This window comes from Microtus pennsylvanicus, chromosome 6, assembly GCF_037038515.1.
Source record: "Microtus pennsylvanicus isolate mMicPen1 chromosome 6, mMicPen1.hap1, whole genome shotgun sequence".
Taxonomy (NCBI): domain Eukaryota; kingdom Metazoa; phylum Chordata; class Mammalia; order Rodentia; family Cricetidae; genus Microtus; species Microtus pennsylvanicus.
The window spans coordinates 60,361,093-60,370,394 of NC_134584.1; positions in this window are offsets into that span (position 1 = coordinate 60,361,093).

The window sequence follows — 9,302 nt, forward strand, 5'->3', positions numbered from 1 at the left end:
AAGGGGCCTCAGGTTATGAGATCTGTTTCCAAGATACTTAGGGAAGTGGGGCATCATCAAGTTCCTTCAAGGTGTGACAGAAATAGTCGGTGTGATACTCAAATATAAGGTTACCTACTGGAATAAAAAAGGCAGAAAGCAAAATAACTTTTACGTTAGTGTGAATTGCATATTTTCATTTGAGTCAGTGTCTTTTTATACAGCCCGAGCTGGCCTGGAACTATTTATGTAGATCTGACTGCTCTTGAAAGCATGAAGTTCCGTCTGCCTCTCCCTCCCAAGTGCCTAGGCTAAAGGTGTGAACCACCGTGTGGCTGTTTATTCATTGTTATATATGTGTACACGGTGTGACTCCAGTGATTTGCCTTTCTTCTGAGACTCCGCTGGGTCTTAGGAGAAGTATTACCCTTTTTGTTTCAAAGCTGTTTTTACCCAGCATATGACTTCTCTCCGCTGCTCCTTTTCTCCTCATCCCCTCCAGCTCCCCTCTGCCAAACCTCTGCATGTCTGGCACTGAGACTCCTGAAAAGAGAGAAGCCGATTAGTTCAGCTTGTCACCGTACTTACTGAAGAACTGCTGTAGTCATGGCTAAACAGGCTGCCTTTGTATCAGAAATCAGTCCTGGTCTCATTAGCCGCGGCCAGGTCAGGGTCACATGGCAAAAAGGCATGAGATTTGATGCCCAGAGAAGCCCCCTGCAGCTGCTTTTCTCATAAAGACGCCACGCATATGCCAGCCTGCAGAGGGGAATGGCCCGTGTGGTATGGGAAAGTGTTAGGCCCGTATTCATGTTCTCTAACTCTTATTCTACCACAAACACCGGACTTGGCATTGGTCACTGGAACAGCAAGAGCACTGCAGCATTCGGCTCAAAGCAGCCTGTGTTAGCAGTTGAGAGTTCTTGGCCTTCACCCCTCACACGCCAGTCGGTTACTTCAATCAAAAAGTTTAGCAGCTGGGATAGTAGGTATACGTGTGCCCTGTGTTTCCTGAGACACGTCAGCCTGCAGACAGCACAGGAACGTCACCTGAAGACTATCTGCACAGGTCCACTCTCCACCACAATGAAGGAACTGCTCCTCTCAAACTTAATACTGACAGAGTTGGGAGTTCCCCGGGGGATTTCTCTATGCTTGCTGAGATCTAGCCTGCATTCTATCCCATCTTTGTTTTGAGTTCTCGCAATGAACACCCCGGCTGTCACTGGAGCCAAGAATAGCAGCTATGCCTTCTGCCAAAAACTGTCACTGCAGCTGCTTCGGCAACCGCCACTGCTTTCCTGGCTGAGGCCACACCTGCCTGTAAAAGCAAGATCACAAGATCTGCGCATCCAGTGTGGACAGAGTGCGTACCCAGTTGCAGCTCCAGCAAACTCACCGTCCAACACAACCTCGACAGCTTTCAGCGCCAGTACTGCTGTGGCCACTCCTAGGGCCACTCTAGGGGCCTAAAACACTGATGTCTTATTAAACACCTCAGAGAGATCAGAGAACAGAGTGCTTTGTTAATCTTATTTTTCTTTGACTAAAACTCCATCTCCTACAAACTTAGGAGCTGTGTCAGAAGAGACTCTAGGTGATAAATTGCACTCAGAATTAGCCTGAAGTTTCAGTATGTCTAATTGGCATCTCGAAATCTCTCCATTTTCTTTGGGAAAATTTTGTTCCACAAAATTATTAGTCTTCCGTGGTGTTAGGCGAAAGATAGGACTCAGTCGTCCTGAGTAGCCAAGTAGTTGGCTATTATAGCTATGGCATGTCCTATGATTGACTAATTTAGGGAACATGCTGACCTATAATCAAAAAGTATATAAAAATATATTTTAGGAACTTTGGAAGTCTTCTGATATATGTACACACACCTCTCTCTGTGTATGTGTGTACGCATGTGTAAAACATATATAATTGATATAAAAAAGAGAATATTATGGTCCATATTACTCTTTATCTAAAAAAAAGGAAGACACTAATTGGTCAGCTGGGGTTTCAGGAGTAGGCAAATAAAGTAGCTGCAATTTTGACACTTATTCACTGTCATCAGAGGAAGAAGACACTAGATCTAACAGACGAAAAGATCCTAATCACTGTAAATGTGCAGTCTACTTTAGTTCAAATACCGAAGTCATTATATTTTACCAGGGCCTGGTTATATATTCCTCCAAGACAATTTAAGGACTTTGGATGTGATTCTATGTTCATCAAGAAAGCCTTGTGTCATACAATGTACGTTTATTCTAAATGTTAATAAATTTAGGGTTGCACAAGTCACCCAAATGAATATTTTCTGTAGATTTGTTGATTTTCAAAGAGCAATAACTAAGTGAATATGTAGATGAATTCCAGAGAATTCACTAAATCGTTTTGTGAGAGAGTTGTAGTAAAAGAATAAGATTCAGTATCAAGTGTCAAGGAATTTCAAAAGCTAAATAATGAATAAAAGTGAGAGGTGTAGTAAACAAAATTTGAAGAGTGGCCAAAGAAAGACTGGAAGAATGAGAGTTTAGAAACAGCAGTTTGAGAGCTGCCCCGCCCCCAACATGATGGACATGATGTGCAATACTCTACAGTGAGCCAAAGGTATGATACTCAAAAAATAAAACACATGACTTTCATAAAACCAAGGAATTTATTAACTTATTAGGGTGGGAAAACACATGCTATTTAGACTGTTTCATGGAGAATCCATAGATCACAGACTATCAAAGGCATACTGAAATCAATTTGCTAATGAATAGAAAACTGGCTAATATTCTATGAGACAAAAACCTGTAAAGCTTGAAGTTATCTATTGTACCTATATAAATCAACTACATATATTAGCCAAACCAATTTTTATTGTAGGAGGCAAGAATCATTCGCATTTCTCTTAGCCAAAAGTCTTTTACACTAATATTACTTTTATTTGTACCTCTATTGGGGTGCAAAATAGTGCAACCAGCAAAAATGAAATATATATATACATGTATGCTTATATGTATATTTATATATATCCTTATAGACTTATCTAGTAACCAAGTGAACCGACCAAACTACTAAGAGAAAAATAAACAAATCATTTCTCTTGTCTATTTCCTGATCTGAAATTAATTTCCTTGACAGTGTACATAGGATTGGAAATTGCTTATCATATTTAGTAACTCCAGTGGTGATCTTCACAACAGTAATTGTAGTTGCCTGGAGTTGACAGCAAAGTAAACCAGAGACATTGACAAGTAAACAGAAGACAGGATAAAAGATATAACATGTGACTCCTTTAGGTACTGAGGGGAATAGGGCTGTGGTTTGAAAATATGGAAGGGAAAGGATTTGGTTTTCATTTTTTTTTTTAAAGATGGAAATGATTCCATTATTGAAGCCCACTTTAACCTTATTCCTTAAAGTTTTTGTTCTGTTTTCCAAAACAGGGTTTCTCTGTAACTTTGAAGCCTATCCTGGAACTAACTCTTGTAGACCAGGATGGCCTCGAACTCACTGAGATCTGCCTGCCTCTGCCTCCTGGGTTCTGGGATAAAGGCGTGCGCCACCACTGCCTGGCTTCTTCTCATTTTTTAAATGCTCTGAAAAACTTTGTTTATGACTATCCTCACAGCCACAGCAGAGAAAATGATTAAGGAGTATGGAGGTATACTGCTCTTCGTGGTCCTCACACCACAAATCGCTAAAGAAGAATTCTTGTGACCCTGCATCCTCACTCCAGCAAGATTAGCATCAAGCCAAAAATCTCTCTTGGAGAGACTGAAAATGGAATATATTGGATGAGAGAGCAACTGGGAGGGAAAGAGAAACTGAGAAACACACAGGGCGAAAAAGTCATCTCTGAGGAAGTAGATGCCTAAAGAAAGAAGAGCTTGGCAAGGGGGCAGAGGAATGAAATGGCTGGAGATGCCAGCCAGGAAACTCTAAAGGTGCTCGCTGAAATATCCCCTGCCTTTCTCTAGTGGTGGCTGTAAAAACTGATGCTAGGTGTGCCTGCTGTTAGAGCTTTCAACAGGAAAAGGTTTTAACTGTAGATGAAGGTTTATTTCTATATATTCTGACAATAAAAACGTATGGCTATGGGCTCAGATATGCAGAAGAGAGCCATTCAGTGACTCAGTAGGCACACTGAATAGTGCGCAGCACATTTGCTTACTTTCCATACTGAGGAAGCACACGCTATATTTGTTGATTATTTCCTTAAAATCTTCATCTTAGTTACTCAAACTAAACTCTTTGCTTGGGATTATGAATGCTTTTGATTTCCAAACATCTTTATTTTCTTAAATTTGTGTCTCTATTTATAATAATTATGCTCAATGAGAAATTAGAGAGCAGTGGCTTAATTTCTTTAAAAATAATACCTTTTCCCTTAAACTTCAGAGAACATTTCTTTGGAGAATGGGGAAATAATGTATTTACACGGTCTTTTTGCCCTAAGGCTACTAAACACTTTAGTAATCCTTTATCAGCGGTGTTTACACTTCATGATTTTGCTTATTTAGATGCTTGCAGAGTGTAAAATTATGGGTCTAGTGGTTTGTGAGCAGAATTTGCTTCTCTGCATCTATCCTTCTTTTACTTAAAGTTTTATTTTGGTATGTTTTTGTTGTCCTCTGAAGCACACATAAAGAGTATGTAAACTCCCTAAGGAATGTTCCATGAATTGATAATGGCAGAAAATTTCTTTCCACTGGACTCTTTCCAAGTCATGTGACAAACATAGCATAGCCCATGCTACAGTAGCGGCCTGAAGATGTGTCCCTATTGCTAGCATACTTCCTTAGCATTCACATAGCTCTGGTTCCATCCCCACACACAGCATAACCCAGGCATGGCGGCCACATCCTAGCAATTGAGTGGTAAAAGGAGAATCAGAAGGATGAAGATCTGTGATACACACAGCTTTTCATTCCAGAGGAATTGGTCTATCTGCCTGCTTTCTGTCCTGGAAGGGATCCTGTCCCATCTTTAATTGAGAATATAACTTAGTATGATTGGCTCAGAGTTGATCATTATTCTCTGTGGGAAATAAATATAAAACCACATTGAAAGAAATTCTAAATGATTTGCCTTTGTTCTTCAAAATGCTGCTATTCTTTCTGTTCCTAGCACTTCTTCATTTTGTGACTCCTGCATCCCTCAGTGACTTCTGCACTCTTAGGGACTCCTAGGAGCTGAAGTCAACCTGTCTCTCATAAACCTTTTGGAATTAAATCTGTTGAATTTCCCCAACTAATCACAGCTCTACACCACCCTGTTATGTTCTTGTTTTCATTTCTTGTCTTTTGTTTAGAGAGTTGGGAAAAATCTTTTTTCTTTGTCTTTCTTTTCTTTTTCTTTTGTGGTTACAAGTAAAAGAAAGTTGACATCAACTAATTATGACAACTAAAATAGGGAAGGAATTTATCCGTTCACGGAAACCACAAATTGAATAAGCAGAACGGTTCTGAATACATTGAGGTCAACAAAGGAAGTTGGCATAAATATTCTTTTTTAATATGTATATTTTATTGAAAATAAATTTTCTTTGTACAAAACATTCTGATCATGGTTTTCCCTCCCCAAATCCTCCCAGATTCCAGTTACTCACCCACTATCCCAAATCTGAGCCCTTCATTCTTTCTGTTTAGAAAAAAATAGGCAAACAAACAAACCAGAATAAAGAAAGGAAATAAAAACACAAGAAATACAGAGACACAGACACACACACAAGCACGCACAACCCAAAATCCATTAAAACACAAAATAAGAAACTATAATATACAAACAAAAGACCAGTAAGACAAAAATAATTCCCAAACAAATAATTATGAGACAAAAAGTTTATAAAGATATCATTGATACTGCCGGCTGGGAGGCTCGCTGGAGAAGGGGGTGAGAGGTGGGGAGGCTGGGAGTAGGTTGCCCTTGAGTGTGATGGATACACTCAGTGAGACTCCACCAAAAAAAGGAAAAATTCCCTTTGTAAGGAGTTGTCCATTGGAAATCGCTTCTTGTTTAGGGATGAATTTTCATGGCCATTTCTTCCTCTCGGCTCTGGTACACCCTCTGGCTTGAACCTATACAGGCACTGTGGGTGCTGTTGCAATCTCTTGTGAGTTGATATGTGCTTCAGTTTCTCGAAGACACTGCATCCTCTCTGGTTCTCATAATGTTACAATAAAGGGAACTTAGAGTTCACAGATGGGAAACAATGCACACTTCCCAGTGAGAGGTGGGCTAGCAGTATGGGTGCAAAAATGTTGTCAATCTTTATTTAAGGAAGAAAGCTGGCATAGAAAGTTTGTCACTAACCCATGCCCACTCCTAAATTGGCATCTTAACCTAAAAGGAAGGAGGAATCTTTTTTGCTTCTGTATGTCCTTATTTGTAATTCAGATTGGTAAATCAGGTTTTTATTTCTATGTGTGTGAGTGTTTGACTTCAGGTATGCTTGTGTATCATATGCCAGTCTGGTGCCTGCAGAAGCCCAAGAGGGCAACACATCTGATGGAGGAAGGTCATTGGTTAATAAAGAAACTGCTTGGCCTGATAGGTTAGAACATAGGTGGGTGGAGTAAGCAGAACAGAATGCAGGGAGGAAGAGGAAGTGAGGCAGATGCCATGCCGCTGCTCCTCTCTAGGGCAGACATGATGAAGCTCTGACCCAAGATGGACGTAGGCTAGAATCTTCCTGGTAAGTCACCACCTCGTGGTGATATACACATTAATAGAAATGGGCCAAGCAGTGTTTATATGAATACAGTTTGTGTGTTGTTATTTTGGGGCATAAGCTAGCCAGGCAGCCAGGAGCCAGGCACCAGGAACGCAGCCCGTAGCTCCTACTACACACATCCTCTGGGACTGAAGTTATAAATGGTTGTAGATTGTTATGTGGGTACTGGGAACAGAACCTGTGTCCTCTACAAGAACATCAAGTGCTCACAACAGAGCCATTTCTCCAACCCTTTTACTGCATGGACTAGGACACGCAACCTCACAGGATTCACTTTTGCCCATTTGCTTGATTCTTTGTTGGTTGATTGTCTGAGGTTAAAGAATTTAAAGTGGTTTACAGAGAACATACTGAGTGCCATAAACAACCCTTGATTCCAACTCCCAATCAGAGCATCATTCTATAACCCAGACTGCTGAAATCCCATAAAATTGCCCTTTGAGTCACTTTTCATCTGTGCAGACTCCACCCTAAAGGTTATGTAAGCACTCAGTAACCCTCAGCTCCTCCCAGCAACAGATAAAGAGAAGATGTGGAAACTTCTAGAGAATTTCCTGTGGTGTAAATTAATAGAAAGGGTGGAATGTTTCGTGGTGCATGAATAATTTTGACAAATGATTACTCACTAAAACATAAACAAAAGGAAAACAAACCCACCCTGGGTTTGAGGAAGGACGTTACTAATGATGATTTACATATAGTGCTTCCACATTCCCATTTTGGATGGCTACAGAGCAAACTACACTGTTGCAAGCCTCAACTAACCACTATCTCAGGATGCTCCTCTTGCTGTGTTTTCCCCAGCATTCACCTTTTCACAAGTTGTTGAGAACAGTCTAAATCAATAGCCAAGGGAAGGAACACTGCCCACTGGTGAACAATTTGGCAATAATTCAACCGCTGGACTTCATCTCCTTCTGAGAGACCATTGGGCACCAGGCATTGAACTGCATGCTGGAGATACAATGACACTTCACTGTTTTTGTCAACTTCTGTCCTTGAGCTCTTCTTTTTTCTTGATCTCATTTGGATGCTACATTTAGCTTCCTTGTGTTTAAGTTCCACTTCTTTCCTTTACTGTGCCACCTAAAGAGCCCCAGAAGCTCCATCAGCATTCTCAATTCCTAGTTGCCCTGTCAGTTCACTATGCCCTATAGAGGAACGTCTCCCACTTCCTTTACTCTTCTTTTCCCACTGTGTTCCCTAAGTTTGATAGTTAAGGCTCCATTGTGACAACTCTGATTCTAACTTAGAAATCATTCTGATGGCTTCACACCTTACTACCCAACTGTACCTTGTAATTGAGATTAAATGCTGGTGATAACGGGATATTTACGATAAAGAATTTTGTATTCTGGGCCAAACACAGCCCAGAGTCTAGAGTATTTGTTGCTTATGCAGAGAAGCAGAGTTCAGTCTCCAGTATCCAAACAAAGAACTTGGTCATCTGTGAGACAGAATTCTAGTTGGTTCACTTTGCTTTAAGTTATTACATTCCTATCCAACTGACAAGATTTTGACATCTGCCTATGCCACCCAAAGCCAGACAGAATCTACTTCTTGTCTAAGCTTCACAATTTTCTGCTCTTGAATTTTTTGTGCATCAAACTACTCAAGTTGTTCACTGTTCCTTTTTTTCTAGCCACAGTGAAGACATCCCTCATGTAGATTTCACCTTCCCCTTGGAGTGCACACCTCCTCATTCATCTCCTCCTTTCCTCTCTTCCTCACAGCAAAGAGAGAAGCTATGGGGTAGCAGTAATGGAATTCCACTGGGTATTGGAGAACTGTCACTTAGTTTATCAGCATGCACTTGTGTTTGGACATTTCCAGTCACGTGAAAAGGCCAGGAGGCAGTGTCTAATTTGGGGGTAAGAGAACAGAAAGTCTTGTGGAACTTGATCAGGAAAGGCCATCCAAAGGTGCTTGCTTCAAAGCCACATATACGGCTGTTCTTACCATCTGGGTCTTTGGGAAGTCACGGGCTTTTAAGAGCAGTGAGGAAGATGAATCGTGGGGTAAAGTCCTTTGCAAGAGGAGCTGGAGAGGAATCACCCAGGGATAACAGACAAAAGACGGCTGAAGTGGAAAACTATCCCGGGTCATCCCTGCAGCATATCCCCCAGACACTGTCCTCACTACAGATTTGCCCAGAACAGAGCAGATGAGGCCATTTCCAGACTGCAAAAATCAAAACTATTCAGGAAAGAGAAAAATGATTAATTCTTTTCTTATTTCTTAATAGTTTGTTGGACTTGCATAGACAAAGGACAACTAACATTTGGAAACAATCCAAGGGTTTTCTTTTATTTGTGCTTGCCAGCACACCTGAGTACAGTCAAACTGTAAAGAACTATCTAATCTGACTTTACAGGTGGCTTCAGGCAGGGACACTTGCTGGAATGCTCAAGGGCAAGTCAGGTATAAAATATGCTTTGTAAGAAGCCTGACAGATTTTGACATGACACACTGTACTGCAACAATGCATGATCTGATAGCAAGAGCCCTCAGGCCTTTGCATTTCATTGGTGTTAATGTGGAAAACACAGACAGAAGATTTTATCTCTGGGCTCCACTATTATACTTGATTTGGAGGCTCTTTTATGAA